At 42.5% G+C, this 23588-nt stretch overlaps 1 protein-coding gene across 7 annotated transcripts in view; it reads right to left on the bottom strand.

Moving 5' to 3' along the window:
• Positions 1-23588, bottom strand: part of csrnp3 (cysteine-serine-rich nuclear protein 3) — a 257084-nt gene that overhangs the window by 70254 nt on the left and 163242 nt on the right. The window contains exon 4 of one of the 7 annotated variants that reach the window (XM_041201463.1): positions 10978-11103. The exons of the other annotated variants lie outside the window; for them this stretch is intronic. The gene's annotated coding sequence lies outside the window, so the exon portion shown is untranslated. The remainder of the gene's footprint in view (positions 1-10977; positions 11104-23588) is intronic. 7 annotated transcript variants of the gene reach the window in all.

Genomic DNA, 23588 nt, shown 5'->3' with positions numbered 1-23588 from the left:
AATCTACACTGGCAAAAAGTGTAGGTCTAACAGAATAATAGCTATAGACAGAGGTGTTCCTGCATCACTTTCTCCTACTTTTGCTCATCATCCAAACAGAATGGTACCACAAAAAACCTGGAAATGAGTGTTGTGTCAGGACTGTTTTTTCATTCTTTGACTAGTCCAGCATTTTTATTGCCCATCCCTAATTGCCCTTGAGGTGGTGGTGGTGAGCTGCCTTCTTCAACTGCTCCAGCCCATGTGGTGTAGGTACACCCACAGTGCTATTAGGGAGGGAGTTCCAGGATTTTGACTCAGCAACAGTGAAAAAACAGCGATATAGTTCCAAGTCAGAATGCTGTGTGCCTTGGAGGGGAACTTGCAGGTGGTGTTGTTCCCATGCATCTGCTATCCTTGTCCTAGGTGGTCAAGGTCGTGAGTTTGGAAGACTTGCTGCAGATAGCAGAGTCCGCAGTAATTCCGGAAAGCAGTCTGAAAATAAATGGATGCAAAGAACAATGTACTGGATTTTTCTATAGAAATAACAGTGAGGTGAACAGGGTTTACAGTTATTCAGATGTAAATTGGACAGCCACTGGAATGCTGCCTCCAAGCAACTGGCCTAGTCTGTGGAGCCTTCCAGACAATCTCTGACAAAAGGTCTTAATTCCTGTTAATTGGCACTATGTAGTCTTGCTGCTCCACCCCATTCCACCTCCAATAAAACAGCCCACATGTGGGATGGTGCCAGCAAACTGGCATTCCAGCCAGCTAGCAGTGTGAATCTTTGAGCCCAACTACCTCTGTACTCGTCCCCATCAGGGGCTAAAACCCCTGCCCTTAAAGTATTTTGCCTCTTATTTCTCTCACTTAATCCCATCTCTATCTTCTGATAGAGATCAGGAGGTTGCTGTATCTCATCAGAAGACTGGGCATTGAAATACATGGAACGGCATGAAGTAGCTGCACTTGTGTGAAAGCTATAACACTAACCACACCAGGAAAAAGTTTGGATCCGTCCAAACTAGTGAAAATAAATTTTAATGTAGTAAAATTGTAATTATTCCCAAATAACCCATCTGGCAATGAAAAGTAACTTTCACAAGTGTGGCGTCTCGCTCTTTCAGATTTCCATTATTGTTGGCGATTTTTAAAAAAACATTTAGTGCACGATTTTGCCTGTGGATCAGGACCCTGATGTTGGGGTCAAATGGTGGTCATGAACCTGCACTGTGTAGGAAACAGTCAACGGTTGCCCTAGGTTTCCCCTAACTGGCCAATTAGTGCCAAGAGGGAGGGCTTGCCAACCAATTAAATGCAACAGGAGAGTCTCGAACTGAAGGGCCAATAGGAAACCATCCACCCCAGAAGGAATATAGGCTGCCTTTTCAGGTGTGTGAGAGAGACAGTGGAGGAGAGGGCATTCAAGATGAAGACATTCTCTCTCCTACTTTTTCAGCTTTTAAATTTAAAATGTCAGCAGCAGCTGGGCCACCATTGTGGAACAAACCATCCACAGGGTGGCCTTTGGCTGCAACTGAAGCCAGGCAGGTGGGGAGGGCCTCAAAGCCATCCTGGAGCATCCCTGCTTTGTCACTGGAATGCTGTCTCCAAGCAACTGGCCTAGTCCGTGGAGCCTTCCAGGCAATCTCTGACAATAGGTCTTAATAGGCCTTTAATTCCTGTTAATTGGCACGATGTAGACCTGCTGCTCCACCCCATTCCATCACCAGTAAAATGGCCCATGGGTGGGGTGGTGCCAGCAAAATGGCATGCCAGCCAGCTAGCAGCGTGAATCTTTGAGCCCAACTACTTTTTTACTCGTCCCCATCAGGGGCTAAAACCCCTGCCCTTAATGTATTTTGCTTTTTATTTTGTCTTTTTTATTTCTCTCGCTTTTTTCCCTTTTGCAATGAAAAATTCTGATAGATCTTCTGAATCTCTGACTGGCAAAAAGGTATTCCAGCTACAATTCTATGCAATCTAATTTTAACCTCTACTAAATATGTAATCCCTATTGCTGCTAACAATTCAACTCCTATCTCTCTCAATGCTGGATCCTGCTCTCAGGAATATTTATGCCAATCACAAAATCATACATCATGTTCTGGCAATCAGTTCTTCCAGTAAATAAACTTAGGATAACTTTTGTTCACTGCAATGCTATTAGGATTGACAAAGCAATGTAAAGGCATTCATAAACACCCAGAAATATTTCAACTGCTGAAACTGCAATTTATAACAAAAGGCAATCTGAAAAGCATTGTATTACTAACAATTTTTTCAGACTGAAATGGTTGTTTTGCTCCTGATGTCTGCAAGCAGAATAATTTACATTTCTAAACAAATTAAATTGGTAATGTTCTTATGTCCAGTTCATAGAATTATAGAATGGCTGCAGCACAGGAGGAGGTCACATGACTGATCGTGGCTGTGTTGGTTCTTTGGAAGAACAACTCTGCTAGTGCTACTCCCCTGCCTTTTCACCAAGGCACTGCAAATTATTTCTCCAGAGCTAATTACCCAGTTCCCTTTTGAAAGCCAAGATTAAATCTGTCTGCACCACAATCTGAAGCAGTACACTGCAGATCCTTGCCACTCATTGTGTAAAAATGTTTTCCCTATGTCGTCTTTACTTCTTTTGCTATTCAGCTTAAAACATTGTCATCTGATTCCTGAACCTTCTGCCAATGGGAACTGTTTCTCTCTGTCTACACTGTCTAGACTCTTTATGACTTTTAACATCTCATTCAAATATCTTCTCAATCTTCTCTTCCCTAAGGAGAACAGCCCCAGCTTCTCCAATCCATCCACATAATTGAAGTCCCTCATTCGTGGAACAATTCTCATAAATCATGTCTGCACTCTACATATCCTTCCCAAAGTGTGGAATTGGTCATAATACTCCATCAATATCCTAGGGGCTTACCGTTGGTCAGAAACTGATCTGACTAGCCATATAAATACTGCAACTACAAGAGCAAGTCAGAGGCTGGGAATTCTACAGCGAGTAACTCAGCTCCTGATTCCCCAAAGTCTGAAGGCAGCTCACCACCACCTTCTTAAGGGCAATTATGGATGAGCAACAAATGCTGGTTCAGCCAGCAACACACATCCCATGAAAGAATAAGAAAAAAAGTTGAGGCCAGTGTTTTATAAAGGTTCACGATAGCTTATTTGCTTTTGTACTCTATGGGCCGAGTCAGGATGACTTGGGAGCCCTTTAAAAATGGTGGATAGGTCCCGATTCTGGGATTGCCAACCCCGTTCCTGGGGTTTTTGATTTTTGGGAGTGCCTTTTAAGCGTGTGGGCTGGTTCGAGTTGCAAGCCTGCACCCTGCACTCTCGACCTTGCTGACTCCATTGTGCGGATAGACATGTCCTACTCCTCCGCAATTTTCAACATCAGACCAGCTTTTCAAAGTGTCGTGGTTCACAGTACCTCAGAGGGAACCTTTTGACAGGTAAATTCAAAAAATTCTTGCCATGCCCTCAATGCCAAGGCATGCCTCCAACCCACTCCCTATGGCCACTCATGCTCCCAAACAGCCCCTATGGCTCCAGCAGCCCAGATATCCATTTGTCTGTTGAAATACCCAAGCCCCAGGAAAATCTTGCTTGGCTGACAGCTCTGGATCTGTGATCTATGCTGTCAATTTCACAATGTTTATTTACACATGGTAAAATGATTTCAAGTGCTTGCAGTTTCAGCTATTGATACTTTAAAAGGATCTGGGTGACTGACTTTTATTGGGTTATAATAAAAAGGAGTTTTTTTTTAAAGAAAGCGGGAAGTTTCAACAAATGACTTTTTTAAAGCTTTGTTACACATTCTACTGTCACTATAGGGCTCACTGCTTCTATACAGTGTACAGGTGAATGGACATAGACATACTGTAGCTTGACATTGGGGAGCATAAGGGACCATTGGGGTTGTTTGTGGGTCATACTTAGAGAGGGGGGGGGGGGCGGGGACATGAGGCAGCCATAACAGTTGTCTGGGTGGCATAGCTTGGCTTGGGGAGCATCTGGGGCCATAGGGGGTGGGTGGGGACATGAGATGGCATGGTTGGGGCATGGAGAGTGTGTGGGTGGTGAGGGCTAGTGGGTCCTACTTTTTTTTATTCTAACTGGGATGAAATCCCTCAGCACCAAGGTGGGCCTTTCCCAAAGCCTGCCTCCACACCCAGCAGCCTCTGTGACTGCCTCTAAACTTTCTCCAGTTTTCCAAAGTTGGCTGGCCTGACTGCAGCCTGCATCCCACAACGAAAATCCTGTCCTAGTGGGCACATTTTCCAAAGGTGGCCGGGCCAAACCAGGAATTTTCCTGACTCACTGCTGCCTCAAAGATGCAAATCCAGCTCTATGCCTCTATTTATAAATCCCAGGATTCCATATGCCTTATTAACCACTTTTTTAACCACTGTCACCTGCCAATGATTTGTGCACATATACGCCCAGGTCCCACTGCTCCTGAATCTCCTTTAGAGTTGTATCCTTTATTTTATATGCCTCTCCTCGGGCGTCTCACCAAAGTGAACCACATCACACTTCAGTGCATTAAATTAATCTGCCACATGGCAACCCATTCCACCAGCTTACGTTCTCTTGAAGTCTATCTGTTATCTGAGGTCAAATGACAAACCAACACTATTTTCAATATACATAAAGGAATAGGTATATGTTCAGGGTCTGAGGGCAGGCCGGTCCTTCGTTCCACAGATATGTAGGAATACGCTAATGCATGTAATGTTTAGCTGTCACCTTGCAAAACAGGGGAGTTCAAAGAGGTGGCTGTAGGCTCCATCTGCTGTTAATGGCATAATCATGTGTTAGGTTTTTGAAGGTGACCCTAAAGCTTTTAACCCTCAAGAGCCAACATTTCCACGTATCTACTCAATAGTCTAACGATCAGGATTGAGGTCGCTAATCGGGGAAGGGGCAATAAAATGAGTTCTTAAGGATTGGATTATGAGAACTGTGCACTGTTTTGCACATATGCTCTATCTAATGGTGTGTAACACCCTGGAGAAATACAGAACAACATACAACACTACACCTGCAGCTCTAAACATCTGTGCACATTCTAATTCCTTCTAGAAGCCAACAAATAAACTCAAAATATCAGGCAAAAAAAAATTCTGATATAAAACGTGCAACTCCTTTAGTAGAGATGGGGCAGGATTTTTAGGCTGGCACACGGGCACAACCAGCAGGCCCAGGAATAGCTGGGGAACAGAACACTGACTGCGATAGGCCCCCGACTGCGATCTCATGCTGGCTGGCCAATTAATGGCCAGACAGCATGAGGCGCGCACTGAAATGCTCAGCTCTGCTGGGGTAGGGGCTGGAGGACACTAATGTAAGTGCAGGCAAGCGCTGAATGAAAGTTCTCTGAATACAGAGAGCTGCCTCAAGGAGCTGAAGACTTTAAAAATCCGGAAAAACTGTCCACACATCACAATCAGTCACCTGAACATATACATGATAAAAATTTTGCCCAGGCGTTTTCATTTTTTAAAATTTATTAACAGAAACTTCATTCCACCCTTGAATGAGGTTTCGTGAAAAACGCAAAGGCCACTTGGCCGATTCACCCGTCCGCCAACTGTAAGGCTTGACAGACTACGAAAAAATTGGAGACAATTACTACTTTCATTTCCTTAATTGGCCTCTTAATTGTTGGCGGCTGCACTTCCGACTTATGTGCAAGCCCGCCGACCGAAATATTGCGCGGGACGCTCACCCAACGCCATCTCACGCAATTTCACAGCTGATTGGTTCAGGCGCACACCCACATGCCTACCTAAAAATTCTGTCCATGGACATTTAGAAAATCAGGTGTTTATTTGTGTAGTGATGGCAGGCTTGAACTAGACTAGCTCCTGTTAATATGATAGCACAAAATCAATACTATACTGTTTCAGAGAGGTAGTAATTAAAACTCAGCCAGCAGAATTAAAGCTAATTTTGGATCAGATAAGTACCTGTTTGTATTGATAGATCAAATACAACATGAAGCTATTTGTGTGAATTGGGCAGAGCATAAACATAACTTAAAATGTTTGTGCTGTTTCAAGCTATACATTGGCTATCATCACCTGTTTATTTTTGATATATAGGTGTTGGCTTTGGTAAAATTTGTAGATTTCAAGCTAAATTTTGAAGCATAACATTTTGTAGCATTCCTAATATTGAAGATATTCTAACCTCTAACCTTAGTGGAACTCATTAATTAAAGTTACATAATGATTTGTCTATTCAATATTCCAGTTCACTAATGGACATCCAAATGGTATTTTCTTCCAGTTACAGTGAAAATATGCACAATTTTCATCATTTAGTCCATAAGGAAAAACTGAACATATCAACTGTATAACAAATAAATATAACATTTTAGATATAAAATATCTCAATTTCAAAGCACTTGATTTCCATCTATATATATTTGCAAGGCACCTGATCCTCCCAATCCAAGCTATGTTATCAAAAGAAAAAAGAAACAGCTGGAAGCTAAACACAATTCCACAATGGGGACAACATCAGTGAGCAAGACAGTGTACCTCACAGCAGCCTGTTCAAGAACAGCAATAGCAAAATCAGTCCCAAGACACTCAAAGTCAGTTCCAGGACATCACTGTAGGAGCTCCTCAGGGTAGTGTCTTAGGCCCAACCGTCTTCAGCTGCTTCATCAATGACCTTCCTTCCATCATTAGGTCATAAGTGGGGATGTTCACAGATGATTACACAATGTCAGCACCATTCATGACTCTTCATATACAGAAGCAGTCCGTGTCCATATGCAGCAAGATGTGGACAATATTCAGGCTTGGGCTGACAAGTGGCAAGTAACATTTGTGCCATACAAGTGCCAGGCAATGACCATCTCCAACAAGACAGAATCTAACCATCTTCCCTTGACATTCAACCATCTCCGAATCTCCCACTACCAACATCCTGGGAGTTACCATTGCCAGAAACTGAACTGGACCAGCCATATAAAGCTGTGGCTACAAGAGAAGGCCACAGGCTGGGAATTCTGTGGAGAGTAACTCACCTTCTGACTCCCCAAAGACTATCTACCATCTACAGGCACAAGTCAGGAGTGTCATGGAAATTCTCCACTTACCTGGATGACTGTAGCTCCAACAATGCTCAAGAAGCTTGACACCATCCAGGAGAAGGCAGCCCACTTGAATGATACCCCCCCATCCACCATCTTAAACATTCACTCCCTTCACCACCAACCCACAGTGGCAGCATCGTGTACCATCTATAAGATGCACTGCAGCAACTCAGCAAGATTCCTTCAACAGCACCTTCCAAACCCATGAGCTCTAACACCTAGTAGGACAGGGGCAGTAGGTGCATGGGAACACCTGTAACTTCCCCCCAAGTCACATACCATTCTGACTTGGAACTATAATCGCTGTTCCTTCACTGTCACTGGGTCAAAATCCTAGAACTCCCTTCCCAACAGCACTATAGATGTACCTACACCAGGTGGACTGCGGCATTTCAAGAAGGCAGTTCATCACCATCTTCTCAAGGGCAATTAGGGATGGACGATAAATGCCTGCGATGCCCACATCCCATGCCCAAATTAATTTTAAAAAAGGCTCGAAATCATGCCACCTTTTTCTGCCTCAGTTGTGGAATAGTGGTAGCCTAAATATAAGAGGAAAACATAGTTAAATAGGAATAGGAGGAATCCATGAATTTTAAATCTGGAATTTTATTTCAAACTGACTTGGGACATCAAAGAATTTTAGCCCCAAAACCTTCAGCTTTCTGTAACCAATTCTGAATTCACTGCTTTCTCCATAACTTTCTCTAAGGGTATGAACATTTATTTACCCAACTGGATTAAAACAAGAGAAGGCCACAGGCCTTTTCAAAATAAAACAGGAATATAATTCCAAGTCAGTGTAGGCAGTGGATAGCATGAGCCAAGCATCACCAAAAAACACTTCTAGAAATAGTAATATTCAGTTACTAGCTCGCGTCAGCCTTGTTCTGATGGTAGCAACTCTCACCTCAGAGTCAGAAGGCCATGAGTTCAAGCCATATTTCAGAGAATCGAGTACAGAATCTAGCCTGAAACTTCAATGAGTACATAGGGAGTGCCATCAGACAAGCCATGTTACAGATGAGATGTTAAACTGACACCCCATCTATCTTCTCAGGGTTATGTAGAGGATCCCATATTCCAACGAGAGTTGAGGGAGGAGGAGCACAGGGGGATTCTCCAGGTGTTCTGGCTGATATTTATTGCACAATCAATATCATTATAACAGATTGTCTCATCATTGATCTCATTGTTATTTCTGGGACTTTGCACTTTGCACATAAGTAACCAAGGTTTCCTCACATTACAACAGTAACCACTTATTGCCTGTAAAGCATACTTAAGTAAAGTTTATTCTCTTTTTTCTCCTTGTAGGTAAAATGGAAGGATAAAATGCTCAACCTTCCTAACATATTGCAAATCCTAATGTTTTTAATGTTACATTAAAACTACTTGCATTTATACATATATTATGTGAACCTTTAATATTATGCTGGAAGAAATGTTGCTGCTACAATTATCATGTACAACTAATCTTGGAAAAATCTTTCAAAATAAATATCTAGTCAGTCTGTTTTTGAATCAGAGTAGGACCATTTGCAAAATAAGTTTGTGATCTTATTTGAATGATGAAAATATAACAGTTTCAGGTTATATTTCATTGTCAAACAATTCTGCATTAAGTGTACATAGCCACAAACTTTCCTTGCATGGGAATGAAACAGACTGGCTGCAGACAAAACCAACAGATCATGTAGTGCTTTCTAATACATTCATGTCCTTGTCTCTTTTAAGTACTGAGCACAGGCCAACAGCTGCCTCTTTTTTCATGTGTGAGAGCACCAACTCTCATCACAGACTCAAGCTGCCAAATACAGTGGCTTGTCATTATAACAATACATATGCATAGGTTATGGCTCCCACTCTGATAAATACATTCAGCCATATAAAACACTGTTCATCATATACTTTTTGTTTCCTGTAACAAATGGTCACATTTTTTCAAAAAGTATATTTCCAGTTGTCCACTTTCTAACTACCCTCTATTTTAAATGTCTCACCATATACTGTATTTCACATGCAATGGAAGATCTACAACACCGTGAATATCAGCAAGCTATTTGGTCATGGGGCACTGCATTCAAACCCTTTTTTAAATGTTCATAAAGGCAGGGATTTAGCACAAACCACTGGATGGTAATAAGGAATGGATATGTTGCCTGGTTTTCCTGACCCAAGCCTAAGGAAACTGAAACTAGTTGTCATGTCTCAATTGTTGCCTCAATTGTAATACAAATGAGGATCAAGCAATGAGACCAGTGCAATATCAGTAACCATTAATCTGTCACATTTATAATCTGCCGTTAGAAATGTTGAAAACCTTAGGCCTGCCTTTAAGATCAGCTGGTACACAGAGCATGATCACAACTATATTTTCCATTTGATCCTCCCTACATTATTTCTGAATCAGGGTAGCTGTAAATCAAACCTAAAATATCTCAAATATGTTATCAACAATAAAATGCTAAATTAGATCACTTTGTGTTATAATTGCATTTAAGTATTTCAATGATTGCAAAATACTTTACTTCCTAAGATATTTTCCATCATTCTATTGAACATTACATTATCTTACATAACTTATACATTAGAACCTCTAAATAGAATAATTATTTTGAGTAGTTTGCGCACAGAAAACATTTATTAATATTTCACTGTAAGCAAAACATTTTACCACTTCACAGGTCAAAGATTCTATCATCTGTTTGCTTGACTGACTATTCCAGATTTTCATTCCGACACATTGCCAGTATCCCATGGGTAAATATGCTTCATGTCCTGCATAACGTTTTATTTTCCTTCCTTAGAAAAATGCTAGAGGCATTGGCAACAAAGAATATTTCAGCTTCCAAGACCTACAAACTTGCATTCACTAATTTATAGAATTGCACATTTGTAACAGTTCAGCCTGTATGTGGCAATTAAACAGGGTTATATAAGTATTTTAAATTATATTTGATGACCGACTGCTAGTGCATTTTTGATCTGCCAGTGTGTTGTTGTCTTATAAAGCTCACAGGCATTTCATCCATTAGCACATAATTCATGGTATTGGTTTGTAATAAATGCATTTTTTCACCTCTTCATAATTTTGCTAAACATTGCTCTCAACATTCCATACCATTCATAGCTCTGAAATAGTTACAAAATTTTATAAAACCTATAATCAATTTTAGGGGTGTCACTTAAAGACCTAGATTTCCCTGTGCCATGCACAATCTCGAAGAGCAGCTACAGAATGACTTCTGGAGCAGGTGCTGGCCAAAAGCCACTTCCCCCATGAAAGAGAGAGAGAGAGGGAGAAGAAAATCTGAGGGTGAATTATTTGAGGTATCTCACAGATTTAAATGCTACATCAGCTGGGGACCCATGTACTGCAGACAGAGATCTCTGATGGAGTAAAGGTAAATAAAAAAACTAATAAAACATTCCATAATTGTTCACATTTTTTGTCACATTTTTCCAATTTCTCACCCTTTTCTTCAATTCCCCATCTCCTCTAAAGGCCTTTGCGTTTACAAGGGTTCAATTAAGTGTAATTAAACTGAGATCACAGAGTGCTATCAAGAGCAAAGCATAACAGAACTTCATCTAACACTACCAAAAAAATGTTAACTGTTCACTCGTGGTATTGCTTGTTTTTGGGGGATGTTTCCAATCCAGAATTCTGTAGCATTCACTGCACTTCTTAAAAAAGGTACATTGTGCAAGATGCTTTGACATTGTAGGGGTCCATATAAATGAAAGTAGCATTAAAGTAAAAATGTCTGAAATAATCTTTCAATCCCATGTAGATCACACTTAGAGGTTACCATTGTTCAACATTTCTCACAAGTGACTGTGTTCAAAAAAAAAATCCAACATACCAGTAATTAACTTGTAATTAATTTTTTCACTTCCCATTAACATGCTATTCAGCAAGAGGTCCCATCACTTGTGAACAGTTGTGTCAAATTCATCTCTGGAGTATTGGTTGTGACAAAATCCTGAAACTGAACCATTAGAATATAAAACAAACACTGAAACTGGTTCTATAACTTTTGAAATAAAGTCGGGTGTAGGTTATTCTCTGATATTTGCAACAAATGTATGAATGTATGCATAAAGAACACATTTATGATTTAGTTTCAAAAATCACACTGAAGAAATAATTGCTCACAGTGGCCTGCATCTCGTGGCTTAACCCTTCATTTTCATCTCCAATTAAAAAAGACACAGGTCTGAATTTTATGAGTTGGGTATCGTGCGTCTGGCTGGTGGGATGTGCTTCAAGCTCTCCATGACATTTCAGTGCGAGACCTGGGCAACTGTGAAGCTGGGGAATTAATAAACTTTGAAGAAAGGCTGCTCTTCCAATCATCTGATGATCGGGCAGCTTGCCCATGTGACCTTCTCTATTTTCAGCACATTCCATGGCCTTCCTTAAAGCGGGGATGCACCTCTTGAAGCAAAGTTAGATCCCCATCTTGCATTTTTCATACTTGAAGAATTTCTGGCTGCAGATTTGGTTTAAAGGACTGTGCCCCATTTTCATCTCTAGACGTGCAAGTGGAGGAAGTCAGCACCAGAAGACAAGTACCCTGACATTGGAATGAGCATAACTAGGAACACTGCCAAGTAGGCCTGGTCAGAGGTAGCTAAGAGGGTCAGCGTCAACAGCATCATGTCATAGCCCTGGGTTCAAAGCAAAAAGAGGTGAGTACACCTCTTCAACCCTCCAACTCTCTCACCAGCACCTCATAATACTCCTTTCATTACTCCCCTATTGCTCTCAGTTAATATCAGCTCTCAATCAACTCCTTCAACATCACGAGGAAACACTAAAACACTTCCTTTGCAAAACACACACACACCCGCACGGAGGGTTGGGCTCCCCATTTTACATGGGGGATGCAAATAGAATTTCCTCCCATACACAATTTTCTTCTAGTGGTCAGGGGCTTTGGAAGCCCACTAAAATCACACCAAGTTTGAGTGTTAGTGAATAAAATGGAAAGCTTTGCTGAAGAGTCTGGAATATTCAGAAAGCTAAGTGTAAAATTTTTACATACCTTCAAATGTTACTATTAGGTCTTTTTTTGTAATGTTGATGTATTTTTAATACATTGAGTCATCATAGGGATTTGTCCTGCAAAGGTTAGTTGACCCTCATATTGACCAGCATTGTGTAATTGTTCACATTACAAGGGAGAAATTGTATAATACAATGAAAAATTTTACAAAATATCCTGTCAGTCTGAGCTGTCATGTTTAGTAGTGTGATTTAAATGGTTCTGGTTGATTCAAAAAAGACTTCTAACACTTGGAAAAAAATCTAACCACTTGCTCCCATCTGTTGATTGACAGACGTTCTGCTTTGAAATTGATATGAATGCTTTTGGTTCTTTCTATCTTTATTGTTTGGACAGCTGTGGCCAGTATGAATGCTTGGCTAAGTTTCAAGTACTAATAGTGCTAATAGGTTTCAGCACAGCAGGTGCATTCATCTGAAAATGAATGACAATTTTAAGACATTATAAAAACAGGTTGCATCTTTGATGTGGTTTCTAGTTTGTTGACACAAGCTAATAGAATTACAAGTATTTCAAGGTTTATTTTGCATGGCAGAATGTATTTTTCTCAGAATCAATGGTAATGCATTTAATGGAGGCTATAATTAGATATTGAGAGGTTTATTTTTTTCCCCATGGAATGTAAAATATTTTCTACTGATATTGCACAGAATCTGAGGATGGTACATAGTGGATAATGAATGAGTGGCTATGGAGGATATAGGGGAGTGTGGTTTAGGGAGCATTTAAACAATGTTAGGAGCCATGCTGCTGTCGCCAAGAACTGAGATGGGCTTTCTCATTAGCCCACCTCCACAGCCCACTCCTCTCGCACTGGTTTGTGGCTCACAAACTGAACTGCGAACCTGAACCCTGCGGGAAAAGACAAAATTTCCGGGCAAAGTTGCTCATCAGTTAGGAATGCAGTTTGCAAGCTGTGAAAGGGCCTGATTCACAAAACACACTCCCTAGAGGAAAATCCAGCCTATACAGTCCAAAAGAAAGAAACTTATGCTAAATCTTAATAAAAGACTGGTCAGTCCTCAGTTGGAGTATTGTGCTCAATTCTGGGCATCAGATTTTAAGAAGGATATCAAGGCCTCAGAAAGAGAATAGCAGAGATTTACTAGAATGGTACCAGAGATAAGACCAGAGAAACAGGGACTGTTCTTCTTAGAACAGAGAAGGTTAGAGGCGTTTAAAGTCTTGAATGGTTTTCATAGAGTAAATAAGGAGAAACTGTTGGTAACAAGAGGACACAGATTTAAGGTGATTGGCAAAAGAAACAGAGGCGACATGAGAAAACCTTTTGTTACACAGTGGCTTGATTTGGAAGGCATTGCCTGAAGGGATGGAAGAAGCAGATTCAATAGGACCTTTCAAAAAGGAATTGGATAAATACTTGAAGTAAAAAAAAATACAGGGCTGCAGGGAACAAGCAAGAGAGTAGGACAATTCAGATAGTTTTAACAAAGAGATGACAGGCACAATGGGCCGAATAGCCTCCTTCTATAGAGTACCATTCTATTATTCCATGAATGTATGTCATTCATTCTGGGGCACATTACATGGAGAACCCCAGCAGTTAGACATCTGAACCTCATCTTAAGCAGTTCTATCATCTTCATCCTATAAGATTGTGCCCTGGCTTCTATTGCATCTGAGCTTAATTTATTTAATGTGTTAACTTGTTTAAGGTGTTAGCCTTGGCTCAATTTTAGCACTCTTGCTTCTGTCAAAGGTCACCAATTCTAGCTCCATTCCAGAGACTCTTGAGCACATAATTCAGGTTGACACCTCAGTGCAGAACTGAGGGAGTGAGTTGTTGGAGATGCTGTCTTTTGGATAAGACATTAACCAGAGTCCCATGGCACTCAAAGAAGAGCCGAGATTACCCATGGCTCTGGCCAACATTCATCACTCAACCAACGTCACTCAATATAGATTATCTGGTGATGCATTATATTGCTGTTGATGGGACCTTGATGTGAGCAAATTGGCTGCTGTGATTCCCTGCATTACAACAATGACTATATTTAAAAATTACTTAACTGGTTGTAAAGAGCTTTGGGACACCCTGAGGTCATAAAAGACATTTTATAAATGCAATAAAAGCAAAATACTGCAGATGCTGGAAATTTGAAACAAAAACAAAAATAGCTGGAAAAATTCAGCAGGTCTGACAGCATCTGCGGAGAGGAATACAGTAAATGTTTCGAGTCCATATCACTCTTCATCAGAACTAAGGAAATATGGAAATGAGGTGAAATATAAGCTGGTTGAGGAGGGGGGGGGGGGGGGGGCGGTGGGACAGGTAGAACTGGATAGAGGGCCAGTGATAGGTGGAGGCAAAGAAGGGATTGCCAAAGATGTCATAAACAAGAGGACAAAGGGGTGTTGATGGTGGTGATATTATCTAAGGAATGTGCTAAAGGTGACATTAAGGGTAGAAAGCAGGACAAGCAAGTGACAGATGGCCCTAGTGGGGATAGGGTGGGGGGAAGGAATCGAAGTGGGCTGAAAGGTGGAGATAAAACGATAGATTGAAATAAATTTAAAAATAGGTGGGAAAAGAAAAATATATTTAAAAAATTATAAATCATTGGAAAAAGGGGGATCGGAAAGGGAGTGGAGATGGATAAGAGAGTTCATGATCTAAAGTTGTTGAACTCAATGTTAAGTCCGGAAGGCTGTAAAGTGCCTAGTCGGAAGATGAGGTGCTGTTCCTCCAGCTTGCGTTGAGCTTCACTGGAACATTGCAGCAGGCCAAGGACGGACATGTCCGCATGCATGACCCAGACCTCCCTGTTGCTTGCCATTTCAACACACCACCCTGCTCTCATGCCCACATGTCTGTCAATCTCCTGCGTGGCCTTCCCACTACCCTCCCACACATCCACAATTTTACATGTGCCTAGGGTGGCACGCCTACCCTTGAAACAATTGAAACCTTAACTGGCCAATTCCTGGCCATTTAAGGGCTGCTTTCCGCCCAGTCTCCATAGAAAAGTTACAGTACAGAAAGGCCATTCAGCCCATCGTATTGGCACTGGCCAAAAGAGAAAAAGAAACTAGCTGCTCATTTTAATCCAACTTTACAGCACCTTGTCCATAGCCTTGCAGGTTACAGCACTTCAGGTGCAGATCCAGCTACCTTTTAAATGTGTTGAGCATTTCGGCCTCAACCACAAACTTAAGCAGTGAATTCCAGATGCCCACCACCCTCTTGGTGAAAAGGTTTTTCCCTCATGTCCCCTCTAATCCTTCTACCAATCACCATAAATCTATGCCCCGGTAACTGACCCCTCAGCTAGGGGAAACAAGTCTTTCCTGTCTACCCTATCTAGGCCCCTCATAATTTTGTACACCTCAATTGGGCACCCCTTAGCCTCCTCTGTTCTAAGGAAAACAAACCTAGCCTATCCAATCTCCCCTCAAAGTTGCAATTTTCAAGCTCTAGCAGCATTCTTATAAATCTCCTCTGCACTCTCTCCACAGCAATTATGTCCTTCCTGTAATGTGGTGGCCAGAACTATACACAAACTTCCAGCGATGGCCTAACCAGCATTTTATATAGTTCCATCATTACATCCCTGCCTTTGTATTCAATACTTCGCCCAATAAAAGAAAGTATTTCAGATGCTTTCTCGAGCACCTTGTCCACCTGTCCTGCCACCTATAAGGATATGTGGACATATACTTCAAGGTGCCTCCCTTCCTCAACCCCTTCAATAACTTCCAATTTATTAGGTATTCCCTTGCTTTGTTTGCCCTCCCCAAATGCATTACCTCACACTTTTTTGTATTCAATTCCCCTTGCCACTTTTCCGCTCACTCAACCAAACCATTGATATAATTCTGGAGTGGACAGTTATCCTCTTCACTATCAACTACACAGCCAATTTTTGTGTCATCTGCAAATTTCCCAATCATGCTTCTCACATTTAAGTCTAAATAATTAACATATACAACAAACAGCAAGGGCCCCAATACTTGAGCCCTGTGGAACACCACTGGAAACCGTCTTCCGTTCGCAAAAACATCCATCGACCATTACCCTTTGTTTCTTGTCAATGAGCCAATTTTGGATCCAACCTGCCACCTTCCCCTGTATCCCATGAGATCTCATTTTACTGACCAGTCTGCCATGTGGGACCTTGTCAAATGCCTTACTGAAATCTTTGTAGACAACATCCATGACACTACCCTCATCAATCCTCTGTTATTTCTTCAAAAAAAATTAAGTAAGACACAATCTTCCCCTAACAAAACCATGCTATCCCTGATCAACCCATGCCTTTCTAAGTGACAGTTTATCCTGCCTCTCAGAATTGTTTCCAATAATTTACCCACCACTGAAGTCAGAATGACCAGCCCTTTTTTAAATAATGGTACAATGTTCACAGACCTCCAATCCTCTGGGACCTCACCTGTATCTAGTGAGGATTTGAAAATGATCCTCAGAGCATCCGCTATTTCCTCCCTGGCTTCCTTTAACAGCCTGGGATACAATCCGTCTGGCCCTGGTGATTTATCCACCTTCAAGGATGCCAGTCCTTCCAGTACTTCCTCTCTCACTATGTTTATTGTATCTAATATTTCACACTCCTCCTGTTTAACTCCTTAGTGAAGACAGGGACAAAGTATTCGTTGAGAATCCTTCTTCAACCTACAAGTTACCACGTACATCTCCGATAGGCCCTAACTTTTGCTTTGTTATTCTCTTGGTCTTAATGCTCTGGTAAAACATCTTACGGTTTTCTTTGATGTTACCTGCCAATATTTTTCGTACTCTTGCTTTGCTTTCCAAATTTCCATTTTTACTTCACCCCTGAACTTTCTATGCTCCTCTAGGCTTTCCGTACTATCAAGGCTTTTGTGACAGTCATAAGCTTTCTTTTTCTGCTTTATCTTGGCCTGTATGCTTCTGGATAACCAGCGGGCTCTAGATTTGGCAGTACCACCCTTTTTCTTTGTGGGGACATGTCTACACTGTGGCTGTAGAATCTCGTTTTTGAATAACACCCACTGATTTGACACAGCTTTTCCTTCTAATCACTGTATCCAGTCCACTCTCAACAGCTCACCTCTCAGCTTTGTAAAATTTGTCTTCCCCCAGTTTAGAACTTTTACTCCTGTTCTATCTTTGTCCTTTTTCATAATGATGCTAAATCTAACTTTTTATGATCATTATCTCAAAATGGTTCCCCACTGCTACTACATCCACTTGCCCAGCTTCATTTCCCAAGACAAAATCTAGAATTGCGCCAATTTTCATTGGGCTTGTTACATGCTGGCTATAAATGTTCTCTTGAATGCAGTTCAAGAATTTTTACCCTCTGTGCCCTTCACAATGTTCATATTCCAATTGATATTAGGGTCGTTGAAGTCTCCAATGATTACTGCCCTATTGTTTTTACACTCAGAATTCTGTATACATATTTGCTCCCTTACACTATTTGGGGGTCGATAGCACGCTCCTAACAATGTGGCTGACCCTTTCTAATTCTGAGCTCAACCCATTTGATGCTTCATTTAGTATATCATTCCTCCTCATGGCTGTAATTGATTCTATAACCAATAATGCTACACCACCACGTTTTTCATTCCCTTCCCTCTCCTGCCTGGAAACTCGATATCCAGGGTTGTTGAGCTGCCATTCTTTCCCCTCCTTACACCAAGTTTCTGTTATAGCGATGATATCATGCTGCCATGTGTCTATCTGTACCCTCAGCTCATTGGCTTTATTTACTATATATACCTTCTTACGTTTACATATATACCTACTGACACTGCTGAATTCCTGTGCTGTACACTTTTGAACCTGTGCTGCTTCTGCCTCTCTGAGTCACTCACTAATTCTCCATCCCCTGTTCCCTGCTCTGAATTTGCCCCCAGGTTCCGATTCCCCTGCCAATCTATTTTAAACACACCCCCGCCCCCCACCAAATAACACTAGCAAATATCCCTGTGAGGACATGCATCACAATACTGTTCAGGTGTAGACCCCAGAACCGGTCCCAATGCCTCAGAAATTTGATGCCCTCCCTCCTATTCCAGCTTTTCAGCCACAGGTTTATTCACTCAATTCTCCTGTTTCTATGCTCTCTTGCACGTGGGACTGGGAGTAAATCCTGATATTACTGCTTTAGAAGTCCTGCTTTAAATTTCCTTCCTTGGTCCCTGAAGTCTGCTTTCAGGACCTCATCCCCTTTCCTACCTAAGTAATTGGTACCAAAGTGGACACGACCTCTGGCTGATCACCATCCTCCAGAAGAATATCATGCAGCCGCTCCATGACATCCTTGATTCTGGCACCAGGGAGGCAACATACCATCCTGGAGTCACATCTATGGCCACAGAAATGCCTGTCTGTTCCCCTAATTAATGAATCCCCTATTACTACTGTTCTTCCCCTCTTCTTTCTCCCCTCCTAAAGCAGAGCCGCCTGCTGTGCCACAAACTTGGCTCTGACTGCACTCCTCCAAAGAACCACTGGTATCCAAAATAGAAAGCTGATTGACGAGCAGGACTCCAGGGTAATCCTGCACTACCTGCCTAATTTTTTTGGATTGCCTGGCAGTCACCCATTCCCCTTCTGCCTCCATGCTCTTAAGCTGTGGTGTGACCATTTCTCTGAATGTGCTATCCACGTAGCTTTCAGCCTTATGGATGCGCCACAGTGACTTCAGCCGCCGCTCAAGCCCCAAAACCCAGAGCTCAAGATTCTGTAGCAGGTGACACTTCCTGCACGTGGGATCGTCTAGGACACTGCTAAAGTCCACAACTTCCCACATATTACAAGACATGCATTCCACACAACCGAGCTGTCCTGCCATGGCTTCAATTTACTTCCCTTGAATTAACTTTATTTGACTTTGGTTTACTTTTGCAACTTTATTTTACCTGGCCTTGACTTAATTTTATTTCCCCATTGCTTGTGTTTCTTTCTTAAATTTAAGAAGCCCCTTCTTTTAAAAAAGAATGTGTTTTTCTAATTCTCAGCTACTTGACGGCACTCCCTAACAGCAACCAATCACCAACTAATGAATTTATGTTTCTTCTGTGATGTTAGGTGCTAGATGCTGCTGACTTCCTGCCCCAGGGCCCTCCTCTCACATTCTCTGCTAGGCGCTGCTGACTGCCTCAAATTTGAGGCTGGTGGGAGGAGTTCAAAAACAGGGGGAAGTCTGGCAGGTCAACCTGTTCAGGCCATGGGTGGGAAGGGGAAGGGGACACCTCAATCAAGTGCCCCCTTTCCACATCAGGAAACCCCTGCCCCCAATGGCTGGTCCATGTGCTCCATGCCCCCTAACCTCTCCATCAACTCCCCCGCCACCCCACCTGGTGTCAACTCCCCTCCCCGGCATGAGAGTCCCCTGCACTTACCTGGTCCTGGACTCCAGGACTTAGAATCTAGGACTGCTTGTAGTCCAGTTCTAGTCACTGCTGCCTCTTGCGCCGCTAGGGTTACAGAGCTGCAAGCCAATTAGATTGGCTGGCAGGTCTCTGAGACAGGACTTCCGCTCCACACTCAGGTGGAAGTCCCATCTCTAGCTAATTGTGCTGCTGCGATCAGTGGGGATGCGTTCCCCGCCAACTCTTTGGGTGGCGGGGTGGGAAACCCCGCTATCTGAAAAACTCTGTCCATAAAGCATTGTGGCACCTCCCTCGGTACCTACCCTGCACAGGCCTACATGATGTTGTTCCTGTGATCAGCCACTAGCTGCACATTGACGGAGTGGTGACAGACTGTCTTTTACTGCTAATGAATGTTGTTGGCTCATGCTCCAATGCCACATTTTTGTAATTAATCAAGCTCTACATGTGAGGGAAGCCAATCACTGTTGGAAAGCCATGAGCTCTCCCCTGTCAACTGCTGAGGTAAGTAGAGAAGGTAATGTACTGCTTGACCCTGGCATATCGGATGTTGGTCATCTGCTTAATGTATTAGTGAACAGGATACTGATGACATTGATGTACTGATATGACAGATCCTTTAGGTCAGCAGCCAGATGATTCTGTTGAAGGAGGGCCAAGAGGCTGTGACAGCCTGTCTGCAGAAGTCCATTGTCCTCCCGAGTTGTACCTCAAATAGATCCAGGAAGATGACTCTTGGCATGTAGATCCCGTGAACTGAGTATGACCACCGAGAACAGACTTTGGTTACATGGATAGATTAGAGAAGCTGATGCTGTTCTCCTTACAGATGAGAAGGTTGAGGGGTCATTTGATCGAGATATTCAAAATCATGATGGCTCTAGACAGATAGATAGGGAAAAATTGTTCCTATTGGCAGAAAGATCGAGAACCAACGGACACAGATTTAAGGTGATTGACAAAAGAACCAAAGGCGACATGAGGAAAAACATTTTAACATAGTGAGTGGTTAGGATCGGGAATGGATTGCGGAAGAGGGTGGTTGAGACAGATTCAATTATGGCTTTCAAAACAGAATTGGTAAGCTCCTGAAGAGAAAAAATCTCTACAGCTCCAGAGAAAGGGATTGGGACCAGCTAAATTACTCTCGCAGAGTCGGCCGGGACTCAATGGGCTGAATGGCTTCTTCGGTGATGTAACCAGATATATGCTTTTCCTAAAACAGATTTATGTCCTTTATAAGAAAGATGCATAACAACAAATAACCCCATCTATGTTGCTATGTTGTTACACCCAATTTGTGAAACTGCCCATTTCATGAAATGGCCAGTCAAATTGCCCATTTCTTGAAATAGGCAACCTATCTGCATAGTTCATGAAACTGGCAGTTTGACCACCCAGTTCATAAAATGGGCATTTAAGAGTCAACCACATTGCTGTGGGTCTGGAGTCACATGCAGGCCAGTCCAGGAAGGACAGTAGATTTCCTGCCTTAAAGGACATTAGATGGGTTTTTACAACAACCAGCAATGGTTTCGTAATCATCATCAGACTTTTAGTTGAATTCAGATTTCACCATCTGCCATGGTGGGATTTGAACCTGGGTCCACAGAGCCATACCCTGTGTCTCTGAAATACTAGTCCAGTTTCAATACCACTATGCCATTGCTTCCCCAAGAGACTGTGGGATGCTTATATACTTTTCAGAGTTTGTGAGTCTTCTTTTCACCACCATGGCCAGTTTCAATGTGGGCTTATCGTATGATGGCTAGGACTGCTTCCTTGATAGCCATGTACTTAACTTTGCTCAATCACCATTTGTGCCTTTGTAGACAAACTTGCTTCTCCAAATTTACAATGTTCTTGCTGTTGCTGAGCAACTTAGTACATGATGTTAAGCTTGTACACTGCAACAGGCTTGAGTAACAATTCCACAAATAAGATTTTAAAAATCGTTCATAGCACTGGCCACTTCATGAAATGAGCTTTCAAACTGCTTATTTCATGATCTGTGCAATGGGTTTGCCTATTTCATGGGTGTAACATACGTTATACATCACAAAGTATGTTACACAATTAATTTCATTAGTTTAAACATAAGAGCATAACAAATTGAAGTAAGAATAGGTCGCTCGACCCCTCGAGCCTGCTCCATCATTCAATTACGATCTTCTGCCTCCCTCCACTTTCTCCATATCCATTGATTCCCTGAAAGAATAAAAATCTGCCTAATCAGGTTTACATTTCATCAATGATGGGAAATCACCATCTCTGGGGTAGACAATTCCAAAGATGCACATCACTCTGAGTGAAGAAATTACTCCTCATCTCCTATCTCCTAAACGATCAACCCCTTATCCTGAGACTGTGTTCCCCCATGTTCTAGATTTTCTGGCCAGGGGAATCTACCCTTTGGCCCACAATCTACCCTTCAATCCCCTCCAGAATCATGTATGTATCAATGAAGTCACCTCATCGTTCTATATTTCAGATTTACTCTACCTCTCATCATAGGGCAAACCTTCTCATCCAGGAATTAATTTAGTGAACCTCTGTTTAACCGTTTCCAATGCGAGATTATTCTTCTTTCAATATAGGATAGAATTTTACGTTCTAGGAGTGAGTGCACATCCGACCCGAAGTCACATGAAATCGCGTGAGAAAACATGGGGCATGTGTCCTGACCTCATCATGCCATCATGCCATATTATGATTGGTGAGTGAGTGCAGGAATCAGAAGCAGACCACTGACAATTAAACTGGCAATTAAGCCCAGTAAAAAGGCAAATGTATGACCCATGTGCCCTGTGCGATTTAGCGGTTGGTGCACAGGCCACACAGCCAGGTGGCCATCTCGTTTTTAATTGAAACTCAATCCATAAAAAAGATAAAAGTTGAACAGAGATGTGGCAATGTGAGTTTAGGTGAGAGTTGGTTGTCGGTAGTTTTCTGACAGTTCATTGCATTTCCTGCATTTTCTGATGCACTCTTTGGCTTACAAGCTTTCTTAGAGGCTTTCTGCTGTGTTTCAGTGCACTATCCTGTGCCATCTGTATTCCGACAAATGGGGACTGACTACTTCGCTGGAGACACCTCCTTTGGCTTATAAGCTTTCTTAGAGGCTTTCTGCTGAGGGTACCCTTCAGTGCACTATCATGTGTCAACTGTATTCCGGCAAATGGGGAATGTCTACTCCGCTGGAGGGTCCTCCTTTGAAGAGGAGGAGAGGGCCAGAAGAGAGAGGAGGCCTGGTGTTTGCAGGTACCATCCTAGAGAGTGACCTGTGGGAAGAGAAGTGCAGCTGAGGGGGTCAGGGTCAGCTGAAAGTGCAAGGTGGAAGGGTCCGCAGAAAGCGCCATTATTCTGCAGCCAGAGTCTACAGGCAGCACACCAGCTACCTGGACATGTCTGAGGACCAGTGCTGAAGGAGGCTCCACCTCTCTAGGGACACTGTGACCTCCATAAGCCAGATGATTGGCTCAGAAATCACCTCAAATATGAAGGTGGCCACCCTATGCCAGTGGCTCTTAAGGTAACAGCGGCCCTGAACTTATTCTTCTACGGTACTTTCCAAGGGTCATTGGGAGATCTATGTGGTGTATCCCAATCTGCTGCCCACAGGTGCATCAAGCTGGTCACTGACGCTCTTTTCAGACGGGTTATGAAGTTAATTTATTCCTGGACCAACAAAGCCAGCCAGGCTGAGCGAGCCAGAGGCTTTACTGCAACTGTTGGCATCCCCTGCACCAGGGTGCCATAGATTGCACACATGTGGCAATAAAGGTGCCAGCGGATGAGCCAGGTGCCTTCGCCAACAGGATATCTCCATGAATACGCAGATTGTTTGGGACCACAAGCCAAAAAGTTTTGCAGGTCTTTGCCAGGTACCCTGGCAGTTCCCTTGATGTGTACATCCAGCAACACTCCCAGGTGCCAAGGCTTTTCATCACTCCAGCTCACTTGGATGGTTGGCTCCTGGGTGACAAAGGTTATCCCCTGAAAAGGTAGCTCATGATGCACTCAGACGCCCAAGGACAGAAGCAGAG

Source organism: Carcharodon carcharias, chromosome 12 (genome assembly GCF_017639515.1).
Source record: "Carcharodon carcharias isolate sCarCar2 chromosome 12, sCarCar2.pri, whole genome shotgun sequence".
NCBI classification, from domain to species: Eukaryota; Metazoa; Chordata; class Chondrichthyes; order Lamniformes; family Lamnidae; genus Carcharodon; species Carcharodon carcharias.
This window is presented reverse-complemented; position numbering and strand designations above follow the sequence as displayed.